Source organism: Eleutherodactylus coqui, chromosome 1, assembly GCF_035609145.1.
Source record: "Eleutherodactylus coqui strain aEleCoq1 chromosome 1, aEleCoq1.hap1, whole genome shotgun sequence".
NCBI lineage: Eukaryota > Metazoa > Chordata > Amphibia > Anura > Eleutherodactylidae > Eleutherodactylus > Eleutherodactylus coqui.
The window spans coordinates 400,137,421-400,153,475 of NC_089837.1; the positions used below are offsets into that span (position 1 = coordinate 400,137,421).

Sequence of the window (16,055 nt, forward strand, 5' to 3'; positions counted from 1 at the left end):
CAGTCTCTAAAAACAGTGTGCCGTGAAATATATACTGACACATTTGGCATTCTCACTCACCGACCTCTGTAGGTTTCTTTTGTAAGAGGAAATGATAAAGAAGCAGATACAGCTAGGCGATATTTTTTGGGCGGGGGGGGGGGGGGGGGCGGTTACAACAATTTCATGACAAACACCAATTTGAAAATTAGTTTTCTTATCGATTATTAGAAAGTTGTCCAGAATTTTGTTTTCCCCAAACAGCAGCATTTTTGTCTATGGGTTGGGTCTGTTATTATAGTTTAACCCATTGAAGTGAATGAGACTGAGCGGCAAGACCATGACCGGTGCGGTTTAATATAGGTCAACTAAGACAGTATGCAATATATAGATTTACAAAGGCTAGAGAATGATGTTAATACTCTTTATCATTTAAATTGAAATATCATAATACACGCACCTTTGTTTCTGTAGAAATAATTTGTCACCAATTTCAAATGAAAGATTTATCTCAGTAATGACATCGTATTTCCGTTCCCTGAGCTTGGTCTCATCAATAAAGACACTGACATGGCATATAATGAATGGCTGTTTCTTCCCAGCAGAAAATGAAATCCAGTGCATGAAATTGGCATATGACAATTCTAGCTGCAGTTTCCAGATTATATGTCCTAGATTTCTTCCCCACAATTCTTACTTCTGTGCCCATTTTGGCATTAAAGCAAAAATGCATTTTAATTACACTATTCAAATGTAATACTCATTAGGCATCGGTGATAAGAAACAGGAGGACCGTGCTGTAATATACACAGGAGGATAACAAGTCAAATAAACACTAAATAATTGAATCATGACTTTAACTTTGAAAAATGCAGGTCACAAGCACATAATAATGATCAGGCTTTTCAATAGTTCTGCAAGTACAAATTAAAATTGGCTATGAACTAGTGAACTATAAAATTACACTAGATGCATGCCTGTTGTTGGTAGGGCAGAGTCTCAACCATCTACTTAGTATGTACCTTTCATTTAAGAAATTGAAAACTTCCCCCATCCCGTTATGGTCTATAAAAGTTCTAAAGGTACAATTGTTGTTTAGAATATGAGTTTTCAAAGCTACATGAGATGTGAATTGTAATTGGTTCCACTAGACTGGCATCTCTCTGGTGCTGCGGGTCATCCAAGCATTGCGTATTTCAGTTTGTATTTACAATTATTAAAGGGAACCTGTCATTACTTTCCGGCATATTAAACTGTCCGCAATACTGACATATATCTGTTTCCAAAACTTTGTTTATGGCTTCTGTAGAAAGCATTCATGCAGAAATAGTGCTTTTAAATTTCTAGCGCCATATGCAAATGGCTGCAGAATGGTCCGGTGGGAGGTGGAAACATTTCTGCTGGTCAGAGTTTCTAGTATAAAGCTGTCCCTGTCTACTGGTGTATTATGGATGCAATGGCAGACGTCATCCACTGAGCCACCCAATTCTCACACATTGTCAGCTCTCAGGCTGCCAAGTGCACCGATGAGTGTGCTGAATCTGCCCAACCAAGGGATAGATGATCCGCATATGCATCAACCACAAACTCCCACCGAATACGTCAGATGTAGCTCCGTGCATGATGTTTACTACATCATCCATATAACACCAGCAAAAAGGGATGTGCTTACACTAGAAGCAGAGAAGATTCCGCCAGACCACTCTGTAGCCGTTTGCATATGGTACGGGAAATTGAAAAGCACTATTTCTGCAGGTATTCTTTCTTCAGGACACATAGGACACTCCGTTTTGATAACAGACGCATGTCAGCATCCTGTCGCTGTGGACAGTTTAATATGCTGGAGAGTGATGACAGGTTCCCTTTAAACTTTACAAATGCAGTCATAAACCCACTGAAAACCTGAGATCATGCATTGTATGGCCTGCTGTGTAATCTACACAAAGTTGAATTGCTTCTGATTTGTACAATATATTTGGCCTGATTGGTTGAGCAATCATATCAGCCCAGTTATCCTTAGAAGAGTTGATTTTGTCAAGTGTGCCATAATGTGATTTATTATAATGACTAGGTCATGTTAATGCTATTCGCATGCACGGTTTTATACTACCGTATACTAGCTGATTACCCGGCGTTGCCCGTGGATTTTTTAGACACAAAAATAATTTAAACATGTGTATGTGTGTATATAGTGCAATTCCGTCATTCCCCCCTTGCCCCCAGGGGTAGTGAGGCTGTTGATTACCAGGCGTTGCCTGTGTATTTTTTTGGACACGAAGAGAATTAAAATATGTGTGCGTATATAGTGCAATTCCGGCATTCCCCCCCACGCCCCAATGCCGGGGTTGCCTATGTATTTTTTTTTTTTAGACACGAAGAGAATTTAAATATGTGTGTGTGTGTGTATAGTGCAATTCCTGCATTCCTCCCACTAACCCCCAGGGGTAGTGAAGCTGTTTTATCCCCACCAAATTTGTCCCCATGGGATGAGTTCTATATGTACCAAATTTGTTTGAAATTGCTCCAGGCGTTGATGAGTTATGGTGGCACATAACATAGATCCTATTTTATATATATATATATATATCTATTGGGTAATTTAAAGGGAAACTGACAACAATTTTTACCAAAGTAAACAAATAGCGTAAAAAGCAATTATGTAGAAATTATCTTTCCACCACTGCTTTTGCTTCGAATATGGCTAAAAACATACCTGTGAAAATGTCCCGCACTGCATGTAAACGAAGCAGAGTGGTCCAGTGGACAGACCAGACCATCTCTGCTAGCTTCATGTTTAGCTACAAATGCCGCCCCTCTCGCATCTCCTGGTGTGGATAATGCCTACATACACCGGTACCTGACCCTGAGGCGCAGGCGTGAAACTTCAGAGTGGTCTGTGGTTGACACAATAGGCATCATCTACACCAGGGGTTGTGGAAAGGGGCATATTTTCTGGCTAAACAAACAGCTAGTAGAAGGTCGAGCCCGACCATTCTGTTTAATTTACATGCGGAGCGGGACATTTTCAAAGTGCAAATACACCAGTATGCTTTTAGCCATATTCAAAGTAAAAACAGTGTTGAAAGAACATAATTGCACCGCTGCTATTGGTTTACTTAGTTGCAATGAGTTGTACAAGATGAGGAAAAAGGGGTCCCAGAAACAACGTCATTCTTGTTCATGGTCTATGTTATAGCCATAAGGATACTAAATACTTGCAATGTGTCCATGAAAAGGTCTAAATTTCACCCATAAGGAGAGCCTCTGTATTCATTTTATGAAGTAAATCAAGTACAGTAAGTCAACCAACCAAAAGTAGTCCTCTAGGGGGGTGGTCTTCACAAAGAAGATGGCCAGTATGTGTAATAGTGGAACTGAAAGTCTATCACTGAAAATATGGTCTAGATAAAAAGGGGGGTCTACTCATAGAGGTGGTCTTTTGAAGAGATTTCACAACATACTACATAACACAACTTTTGCAACTGGTTGTTCTTTATGACCTAAAAAAGTACTAAGCTAAAAAAAAAAAGTTACAAGGACAAACAGTAAGTTTCTTCATTATGAACTTATTGTGTCAATAAGATCTCAAGTTCACATAGCCAGCTGAATATGAAGACATGTTCTACTGGATTGGGTGTCTGGGACTGGATTATCGGCAGGGAAGAGGTGTAATATAAAATAAGTCTTTGATAATCCCCCCAGTCTATACTTGTATCTATTTTTGTATGTCTACTTTATTACTGTGTTTATACCATCTGATCATAACTACACCAGAGAGTATAAAGTAAATCTATTATATTATATACTGTATATGTCATACCGATCTCACAGGCACTGCCACCGTAAATGCAAGATAAGTGCGCCGAAACACATAGCTGGGCCCTTAACTCCAATACTGTCAGTTTAACCCTTTAAATGCTTATGTCAATAGCAACTGCTGCTTCAAAGCAAATAGATAGAGGGAAGGAGTTCTCTCTGACAGTGCATTGCCCGCAGAGATACGATCATGGGATGAAGAAGGGTTGCTATGGCAGCCAGGGACCTAACAATGACCCCCATCACTGACACGGGCAGGGCCTAATAGGATGCCTGCCAGCATTATAGTACACTGTACAAGTATAGTACACTGCAATATGGGAGTGCTGTGCAAATAATCAAGTTCCCTGTAAAAATGTAATAAAGTGTCTAAAAATTTGAAAATGGAAAAAATTTATAAAAAATTGCCCTTTCCAATAACAGTACTGACACATAATAATTGGTGTCAAAGCATATGTTACGACTAGATTTATAAAATCACGTTAGTTTATATTACCCACAAGGAGAGTACTGTAAAAGGAGGCATAAGATACTGGAATTCTTGTCTTTGTTTATCCCACCTCCGAATAACAGAATAAAAGGGGATGAAAATGATGTATGTACTCCAGAATGGTACCAATGAAAACATCAACTCATCCTGCAAAAACCAAGGCTTCACATAGTATATTATAGTAGGGGATGGTGATAGAAAAAAAAACATTTTTTTTCTTTAAAAAGGTTTTTATTGTTCTAAAACTAGTAAAACATTAAAAAATATATACATTTTGCATCATTACAATAGTATTGATACTTGTACTAATCACTTGCAACAACCAATAAACAACTGTTTTTAAATGCAGTATGTGTAGCCCAAAATGATGCTAGTTAAAATATAACTCATTTATTTAAAAAAAAAAAAAAACACAAGCCGTTGTGCGGATACATTCATAGAAGAATGTGAAATTCATGGCTCTTAAAATACATGAATTAAAAAAATGAAGAAATAATTGCTTTATCATTAAAGGAGTTTTCCCACTACTTAAAATTGCTTCACAGCCACTTGGTCTTTCCTGGTTGCTGCTGACCAGGACATGTGACTGCTGCATCCAATCACCGGCTATAGAAGGTCACTGTTGTGGCCAGTGATTGGCTGCAGCAGTCAGAAGTCCAGGTCAGCAACAACCAGGGAGGAAAGGACGGCATGGATGTGAAGCAATTTTAAAGGGAACCTGTCACTTCCCCACAGCACCATAAACTGAGTTTATATTTTTTTATACTCACCCACTCCCTGGATCCAGCGGTGTCCTCCTCTGAAGTCGTCGTGTCGAACCAAAATCTGACTCTTTTCACAGCCCTGTGAGCACGCTCTCCCATAGACTTGTATAGGCGTGCGCAGAAGACTCTGAAAAAGAGTCAGATTTTCGTTCCACACGACGACTTCAGGGGAGAACGCTGCTAGATCCACTGAGTGGGTGAGTATAAAAATATAGGACTTCAAAAAAAACATAAAACTGCCTGTAGAAGCAGTGATTAGGCTAACCATCCACATGTCTATGGTATGAAATAGAATTGTCTCCAACCATCGGAAATCTTCTCCATCAGTCAGATTACTTATCTTTCATGCTTCTAAATGTTTTTCCATCATTTGTGGTAAATGCTTTGAGTGTATAATTTTGTTTACTATTGTTCAAGAAAAGTGAATAGCAGCTATGCAACTTAGTGAGCAGTATTTTAATGATGCTAACGATTTTCTGCTGTGTATGGCCCTTTCCCAATGAATTACGTAGTTGTACAAAAACAAGTGGCACTCTGTTGTATAAAGGACTAATTTCATTCAGTTGTACATGGCAAACAAGATGGAAGAAAATAGAAATAATGTCAACGGGGCTGCAAGAAGGGAAAATTTAGAAGGGGCTCCTCACTAAATGCACAGGATCAGTGCTGGACACCAGACCCTCACTGATCAGCTAGTGATGGCATATCCTAGCAATGTAAGGTCACTTTTCAGAAGGAAAAAAACCCATGTCAAGATTGTAACATGGTCTTGTTGACAGGAAATATATCAAGACAGATGTGCTTTATGTATAAAGGTGGAAAACAAACCCATACCTATCTGCTTAGAATATATTAGCCCTTGATTGACTCCTTGTAGTACTGCTATACTTCCCCGAAAATAAGGCACCCCTTGAAATTTGCAGAAGTCCCAAATATAAGGCACCCCCAATAGTAAGGCATAGTAAAGTGTGCAGGCAAGTCAAGAGGCCTGTCCCCTGCTGCCATCCCCGTTGTCTCCTACCTCCAGATGTATAGGTATATCTGCAGACAGTCTGCTGTTATCCTGTCCCTGCTGTACTGTACGAGTGTGCTGTTGTGAGCTCCCCTTGCTGGCTGGAAAAGTCCATACTGTACGTTCTGTTCCTGCTGTACATGTCTGCTGTGATGAGCTCCCCCTGGTGGTCGGAAGCTGCAATACCATCCCTGCTTACAAGTGGTACAGGAACTTCTGTCTGCAGACAGGCACGTTACTTTACAGCCCTTATTTTTTTATGGCTCTGTGTGTGAGTCAGGCAACCTATGTGTGATTCTTAAGGCTGGGTTCTCACGGAGCGTATTTACAGCAGAAATCTCGCAGTTTGGCCACAGCGATAAACAGCGAGATTTCCACCGGAAAAGCGCTGCTTCAAAACCCACGGCACTCAGACGCTTGTTTTGAAGCGACCTGGCTGCACGCTTTTCTGCTTCTGTGGCTGGTGAATCCGCACCACAACACCGGCTTCTCCCAGCTTTGCCGTGACAGATTTGCTGTCCCATGTGGACGAGGTTTCTGAGAAATTTCGTCCACAAAGCTGACCAATTGAAGGATTAGCGGCCACAGACGGATTTGCCGTGGCAAAATAAGACACCCCCTGAAAATAAGACGTAGCGCATATTTGGGAGCAAAATTGAATATAAGACGCGTCTTATTTTCGGGGAAACAGGGTATTAGCCTTCTGAATATATTAGCCCTTGATTGACTCCTTGTAGTACTGCTCTACTCCACATGCTAGCTTGATACCATATAGGTAACTAGGATATGCTCAGGCTTTGGTCTCAATCACACTTATGTATTTTGATCAATATTTTTCAGTATAAAGGCCCCTTTACAAGGGAAGACTAAGCATAAGCGCCCCCGACAGCCATCCCAACGACCATCATTCCTTGCTTTCATACAAGAGCAATATTCATTCTGAGCATAGAGGTGGAGTGCGCCAGAGATCTCTTCTGACTGCCCACCTCCATTTACTGCAAGCAGGCAGTCGCTCATAGATTGAATGACTTCTGTCTGCATTGGCCAACAGTCGCTTGTTTTTTTAGCTCAGCTAAAAACCAAGTTCCTCCGACAAGTGAGCGATTTCTCACTCAGTTCCCTATCGGCAGCCTCATGTACACGAAGCACCTATTACCCAGATTTGCTATTTTGAACGATTATTCAGGCAATAATCAGCCCATGTAAAGGTATCTTTAGTAAGCCAAAGTCAAAAGTGGTTCCTCACGAGAAAAAGGTGCAAATTTCCCCATTATACGTTTTTTCTGTTTCTGTTTCACTTTTAGGTTTTGGCTTATAAATACTTTTGCGAAATATTGACCAAAATATGAATAAGGCCAAATCTCTCTGCAAACCATGCCATAAAGATGACTTCCCAATAATAAGTCACTACATACTAATGTTAAGGTAGGTGACCACTTGAAGCTCAGAATGTTATGTGCTGTGTAGGGCTACTGGAAAATATTCTTAAAGCTTATCCACATTTTCAAATGACTTTTCAGAAGTTGTAATGTGTATATATGAAGTATAACACTATTTTTGCCCATTATATGACTTGTATCCTGTATATATCACTAATCTTCCCCTCTGCAGGCTGTATTTCTAATGTTCAGTTTTCCCAGAGCTGGTAAGTGGAGACTAGTTGCCAAGATGACTTCATAGACTACGCATGAACAAAAGAGCATAATCTGCTCTCCAACTCTCCATAGCACAAACAGAGAAATAACATCATATAGGACATTCAAGAAATACTGAGCAGTGTAGATGTGACTGCAATAGCTGTAAATACTTCACCAGTTAGCTCTAGTAGTCACATCTGTGTGACTTATTCTGCCCTCTCCATCGACTTCTATGGAGCAGGAGTCATTACCCTCATCCACCTCCTGTTATCCATTTTGTCATCTGTTACTAGAGATGGAGCTCACATGACAACAGGCAGTGGACAGCAAATTAGAAGAATAGGGGACCCCTGGTAGCCAGTACTATAGAGTGATTAGTCAGCACATTTTAGGTAAGCATGGTGATTTGCACTCTTGCTAGTTATCACATTGGCTATCATATTAATACAAGTTGTCTCAAACTGTGGTGATCATTTAAGTACTACATATGGTGCAGGACAAGTTCCTTTAGCGTTCCACATATACCATCACTAGAGATGAGCGAGCATACTCGTCCGAGCTTGATGCTCGTTCGAGTATTAGGGTGCTCGAGATGCTCGTTACTCGAGGCGAGCACCACGCGGTACTCGTCTCGATTAAACGAGCACTGACCATTGAATTCAATGGAGCCGGCAATACAGCCGGCTCCATTGAAAGCAATGGGCTGCCGGCGAGCGCCGGATGAATTGTCGGGAAGGGCTTAAATATATAAGCCCTTCCCTGCAATTCATCCAGAAATGTGTAAAAATAAAAAAAATATATACTCACCTTGTCCCGGCAGAAAGATATTAGCCCATTGAAGTCAATGGAGCCGGCAATACAGCCAGCTCCATTGAAAGCAATGGGCTGCCGGCGATCGCGGGATGAATTGTCAGGAAGGGCGGGCTTAAATATATAAGCCCTTCCCTGCAATTCATCCAGAAATGTGTAAAAATAAAAAAATATATATATACTCACCTGGTCCCGGCAGACGGAGTTCAGCGCGGCCGGCAGCAGTCCTCCTGAACTGCTCTGAACAGCTGTGAGTAGTATTCAGCAGCCGGGGTTTTTAAATCCCAGCCTGCTGAATGAGCTGCCTCTAATTGGTCACAGCCTGACCAATCAGAGGCAGATCTCACTCACACACCCATTCATGAATTCATGAATGGGTGAGTGACTGCTGCCTCTCATTGGCTCAGCGCAGGGACCATTCTGATTGAGAGGCCCCTCGCCTGCCCTATCCGTTTCTGTGTCATTCCCATCACTTTCTTGAATTTCCCAGGTTTTCACAAATGAAAACCTTAGCCAGCATCGGCGATATACAAAAATGCTCGAGTCGCCCATTGACTTCAATGGGGTTCGTTACTCGAAACGAACTCTCGAGCATCACTGAAAGTTCAACACGAGTAACGAGCACTCGAGCATTTTGGTGCTCGCTCATCTCTAACCATCACCAATATCTATTGATATACACAATAAAGAAAAAAAAGAAAAGAAGTCACTTTCTTTACTGGTATAAAAGATGTTTCCATATATAGTAGTTCAATTAAACAGTTGTCTTAAGTACTACAATGTGATACATGATAATCTACCCTTTGTTCCATTCCCCTTTTTATTCTTTATTCTCTTCTTATAATCCCACACCCCAATGTCTTATACTGTAACTGTCATAGACTGGGCTCTGCAATGTTACCATTAAACTTATATATTGTTAGACTGGGATTTAAAACAGTTATACAATGTATGCAGAAATTGGTTTCCTGATCTATTGCGATGGCATATTTACAGCATAGAAATGCGTCTACGGCTTAACTGCTTATACCATGTAATGTGTTAATAGAACCTCAGGAGAAACAGAATTTATAGAATGCACAGAATTACTGACTGGTGCCTATAAATTCATGTATGTATAGAAGAACTATGATTCACCTGCAAGTGAGTGACCTGTGATGCATCAGGCAGAACTGGCCGTGACAACTTTATGAACTTGTGTTACTTGTTTCTCCTATCACTTATCAATACATCATCTAATAGTGTGGCAATGACCTTGATCCAAGTTATCCCATAAGAAATGTGTGATACTTCCCAGAAAATTGAATGAAAAATTAGATGGAACTATATATTACTTCTGTCATCTGCTGCTTGCTCATATCTTGTCTATAACTGGCACATCACTCACAAATACATGAAGTCCTTGCATCGCTGAGGAGATTGCTGTTACATAATGCAAACCCAAGTTACCTACAAGAAATCTACTGCTGCCTATGAACAGATTTGGGTTACATTCCAGTTAAATGTAACATTATTTTTCTTGTTTTCCAGCTAATGGTCTGCTAACAACATAGAGCCGGATTTCACTGGGCATTCCATGTTTTGATCAGTCTTGCAGTTACTGGGAAATGGGGGTTGTAAATATACGATGTAGTAAATATACGGCTTATTATAACCTGCATGTATGCAAATCCCTGCAACAAACAACAAATACTTGTTAGATTTAAACCAGAGTCTAAACCTAAAGACAAAGTGATACAATCATGAAAGAATGAAAATAAGGGTGTGGTTATGGATTTTAGCAAGGGCTGACATTATTCTTGAGTATTTGCCACATTCCAGTATCTTACCTTAAGGCCAGTTTCAGGCAGGCATATTGTAACACGTGCGTAATATGGACATGTTACAAATTATATTAAAACCGTACATCATCAGTATCTCATTAGCATTTGCCTCCATATTTACTGTCATTGTTATATTTTCTACTGGACAAATACAAATTCGTATTTGTCCAATAGAAAAGAATAATGAGGCAAAAACAGAAAAAATAGGTCAAGTAAGTTACATTTGAAAGAAAACTACAGCTATGTGAATAGATACATAGATTTACATTAGCTCTATATTACAGTCTGCAGAACATGGACCAAATATGGAGGTGTAATATGCTTATCTGAAAGTGGCTGAGAGAGTCAATCAGGAGCTTTGTTAGAGCAAAACTGCTGCCAGCACAGGAAAAAGGGGTGTAAATGTACCTCTATCCATGCTTTTAGAGTCCCCAGCAGTCAAAAAAAGAACTTCGATGCTGCTGCCACAAGAGCTCTGGAGGAGGACCTTCTTGATCAAGTGCTCTACTGTCTGTCCAATGAGCCGATCTACAGCTCCCGGTTGGAGACCGCTATTTGGTCTACCTACTTTATTCTTCTGTAGGAGTAACTATTGGCTTAGTGTAGCTCTAATGGGACAGTACACAACACAGGGGTTCAGAGAACACCAAAGAGCGAATCTTCATCCTATAGCGCCCCTTCAGACCCTGCATTAAGCACTACACTGTATCAGCTTTGCCATTAATGAACAAAATATTATATTTATGAATTATTTTATGTGGTTGGCCACAGAGTAGACACTTAATGAAAACATTTTACACATAATGTAAAATCAACTCCTCAGGCAAATTTACACTAGATTTTTTAGACTTTGTCCATTGAAAGAATTAAATCATGGCATGCAGGTTTACAAAGTTAGCTAACCCTGTGTGTATTAAAGTAGTTGTTTTCAAAAGGTAACCACTTTTTTGCCCTGAGAATCAACTGCTACAAAGGAAATGTGGTATAAGATGGCACTCATTCAAATACATGGAAAACCATTTAATACATGATAGGGCTGAGCACATCGGTGACAGAGCAGCTGTTAGGGGGCAATATGGTTTGGGGTTATGAGCTTCAGAAAATACCTTTAAACTTGGACTTTTGTAATAATGACACTTATAAATACACTATTTTTTGAGATCATTAAACATTGCATATATTCATGGAAAAAACTATTGTTGACCCATTGCCAAGGACTCACCACTTAGGATCTACAGCAATGAGACGATTGCCTAGCCCACGGTCAGTGCAATGGGCTGAGTGTGCATCATAGGGGACGGCAGTAGAGTTATCCTAGCTGGCACATCAATTGGAGCTGAAATGGCTATTACACTTCTTTGTCCATCCCCGGAGTTGGAGGTGGAATTGCCAGAAGTGTAATAGCCGCTTCAGCTCCCATTAATTTAATGGGAGTGAAGCCAGCTAAGGCACTTCTCCCCCTTTCCCCTATGACATATGTCCTGTCCACTGTCCTGACAGCAGCTCGGGTGATCGGCACATCACCAGGGATCTCCCACGACGTGTCCCCGACAATTAGCTATTGATGATCTATCCTGTTCCTAATAATGTATACATACACATAATGTATTTAGAGGCAGGTAGTTTATATATTCAGACTCTCTGAGTCTGCATAATCATTTTTTCTGCTACTACACCATATCTGCTTTTTTATATTTTTTTAGGTTTAATTTTATATGTGAAGAATAAGTAAACGAAAGTTTACTTTTAAGGGGATCCATCAGGGTTGTTGCTTCTGGCAAATATATTGGCTTGGTTATTGATTACAGTGGGACCTTGCTGGACCCTGAGCCTTTTCTTTTTCCATATTAGACTATCCTGTGGATAGGTCATCAGTGTTTAAAGGGATTTCCCGGGCAAATACTATTGGAGTTATATTAAACACTGCATTTAGAATAAGTACTTACAAGAAATCACAATAACTAAGTAGAAACTCTCTGCCATAGTTTAACTTGCTGCAGACAGATACCAGCTACAGGTTCTTTGGTAACTGGGTCTGTCTGATCTTTTCATTGGGGTAGATGTTTACATATGAGACAAGACTGCATTTGTGCATGGTATAATTACACTTACTAAATGACTGAATTACAACAGAGCTTAAATTAAACAAAATATGTTAAATAGTGACAATTTATAGGTGACTTTATTATATAGTATAACTGAGAATTTAGGAATTTGATGTTGTGAAGTTGGATTATATATCCTTTATAGGCCATACTTGTTTGTTTTTTACCTTTGAGTACAAAAGCACACAATGTGGTTCGGTTCTTACTAGCAGAGTAAATGGAGAGTTATGGCCGCTACATGATATACCGTATGTCCTAGAAACACTAAAAGCAACATTGCCACCTCTCAGAAGTAGTAAAGTACTGCAAGTTAACAAAAAATACTCCCAACCGCATCATGTGTGTTAGCACTGTCTATTTTTGAACAAAAATGAGAGCAAGATAAATATTTATAAACAGGCGCTGAGAATTTTTTAAGGAAGTTTTGACTAATTCCAGCCTGACACACACAATCTTTTCTTCTTTCAAGTTGTTCCACCTACCAGCAAGGAATCTCATTGTTGAATTGAAGGGATGTAAGATATGCACCAATTCTGATGGCTTGAAGGTGTCAAACGCATCAAAGGATACAGAACAACAAGATGACCTCCCAGCAGCCCCCATATGATATACCTGTATATAACACTGTATTATCATCCAGTGCATAGCGTGCTACATGGAGCTATCTAGCCATAAGTACATGTGTACAAACTGGTTACATTCTCATTCCATGCCATCGATTTGCTACAGAAAAACAAAAACAGCTACTAATGTGATAAAAAATTTATAGCTCTCATATAAAATAGGGCATCTCAATAGTGATAGCTGACTACATCATCTCTTACTTTTACAATTATAAAAGGTTACAACATGCAATAACCACAATTCCGATGAGATATTTAGAATAATAAGACTTACAGACACCATTTGTTTTTTAAAAAGTCTATTTTTTATGTTACGAGTCAGTGTATTTTCCCTATAATAGCAATAATAACCAGACAAGGTGTATCATGACCCAATACCTTCTATAGTATACTGTGAGATACACTTTGAGTTTCCAATGTAAGAGTTAGCAATAATGGCAAAACAGAACCCCTGTTTCTAAAATCCATTTTCTGAAGTACTATTGAAAGATCATGAAGCTGTGACAAGAGCGCAGAATGGCTTCTACTGCTCTAAGCAGCATACAACACATTGAATGCATGCTAAAGGGCCATTTCCCTATAGTACACATGCTATTATTGATTATTAATGGCCTCTCCGTTCAATGGCTGTTAACAATTGATAATAGGTATTACGCTGTTGTTAAATAAGCCCACCATTGTGCAAAGCTCACCAGATTGTGCAATATTGCATTCCATTAGATAAATATCACACTCAGCTCCAGCATTATATTGGGAAAACCAATGTGTTTAGAGAGATAAGTGCCCCAGCCTTTACAATGGACAACTAATAAGATTCACTTGGGCCAACACATATATTTATATTCATCTGTGGTGTTCATTTTGTAGAATTAAATGGTTTATAATGAATGTACACAAGTTTTCTATGGATGCTGATCCAGCAGAGCTATTTTCATATTGTGTATTCCAGCCATGAATATTTACACAGTGCTGTCAAATGAACATAGAGTCAATAAAGACCCTGATGCTTTGTTTACGCTTATTAGCCAGAGAGAATCTTAAAAGTAAATAGGACAAGGAGCTGCATTCATATTCCCTCTCTCTCCGGCTCATGGTAATGCAGATATAGATGGCTAATTTTCATTTATGCAAACACTTTGCTGAGCTGCTTTGTGGAAATGAGTGATAAGATTCAAGCATCACCTTGAGAGGTACAGTGTGGAGACGGATTTCTTTGCCTCTAAACTGTCTTTAGCATACACTAGTAGACTCCATCTAACCTGCTCTATCTTCACACCATCATTTCTCACACTTTGGGAGCATAGAATCTACATGGGACATATTAACTAGAAAGGAATCCCTATGCAAGAGTCCTTTATATGGCCCACGTTCATGCATTAATAAGAAAACCTCAATAAAATAAGAAAACCTCAATAAAATGAGAAAACATCGATAAAATAAGAAAACGTCTTCAAGCAGAAGAACAGGCTTAGATGCTATGATATAATCACAAAAATATCTTCCCTTCCCTTCAATATCGGAATGTTCAATTAATAGGTGTATGTGTAGGTCAATGATAATATAGCATAGTTGCTGATGTAGTGTATATGCCATAATGTGAATATTGCATCTCTATATAAACTACTTCAGATTGGGAAGTAGTGCCTGGTGTTCTCCTAAGGCCGATCCTGGCATGATTGATGATTTATTGTAAATCTTTCCTACACTGATATATGATATGTAAATGGTTACACTAAAAAAATAATTATTATGGTAAGATCTATTGTTGGACACTTTAAATGGGCTCATACATATCTGAATGGTAATGTAGTTTACTATAGTGTGAAAATAAATCTTATATCAAGTTCTTAATACTATGGGAATATGACAAGTGTGACTGCTTAAGGAAGGTTTTTAGGTTTCACATTGATACATTACATCTATAGATGTATTTAATGCCCATAAATCGGGACTATATTGGTTGTTAGTCGAACCATCATCTCACCGTTTTGTCATACCATTAGTATGTGTGCCTCATAAGGATGTGATGCTTACTTACAAACTCTGTATTATTACTGGCATACAGTATGCTAAGAAATTACAGGGTTGGTAGTACTTAGCATGGAGCGGTAATAGCTAACAGGCAGTAGTGTTTCTGTGCAGTCTATCCCACAATTTGTAATACAGAATTAATGTACAATTTGCAAATTGTTGAGTGTATTATCGAGGCTAAAGTAATTATTTAACTAATGCCTTGCCAAGTGTTCTGCTCGGCTTTATGTCAGCTGTATGCCCTCCTGAAAACCCATTAGAACTAGTCTTTTTGGTCATAAATGTAAGACATAGGCATAAAGTGGAAAAACTGATTTCCATCATCCTCACCATCTAATATTGATGGGGTGTGAAGAAGTTGTGCCGATATAGCAGAATAGTGTTCTTTTTTTTTATACAGGACATATTGCAGGTATTAAATGACATATATTAGCACTAAATGTCTACGTAATTTAAGCTCATTATAAGGCTATTGTTTTATGATCTTAAAGCTACTCACATAAGTCCTTTCTGCAGTCTATCAATAGAAATAAGCATTTCACACCCTACGTTGTCAACTAAAAGAAGCCTAGTTCATAAAATAGGAGATTTGAAAAGAGATTTCATATTTTTTCTTTTACATTTTCTGTGCTAAAATGCTAATATCCATTTCCTGGGGGAGTCATTGAAGCATTGAAGAATTTTTTCCCTTTGAGCCTATATCATTTCTAGAACTTTACTTTCACATTAATAGCATTGGCATTAACCCTGTTGCTAGAGGGCCCTGCAACACAGGGAAACTGTTCGACTGAAGAGCAGAGGGATGCCGTCTGCTGCACAAAAAACATGACATTTTCGACAAATGGACTAATAATCATTTTTTGCAACCGAGTTTAAAAAAAAAAAAAAAGGCAAAACAAAAGTACACATAAAATAAAGAGATGCTAAGGATCAGAAAGAAGGAACAATGCACACATACTGCAATT

The 16,055-nt window shown here is 39.1% G+C and overlaps 1 protein-coding gene across 3 annotated transcripts in view; it reads right to left on the reverse strand.

Annotated features, from left to right (window-relative positions):
* FGF14 (fibroblast growth factor 14) overlaps positions 1 to 16,055 on the reverse strand; it is a 513,940-nt gene that overhangs the window by 185,970 nt on the left and 311,915 nt on the right. The gene's annotated exons all lie outside the window — the stretch shown is intronic.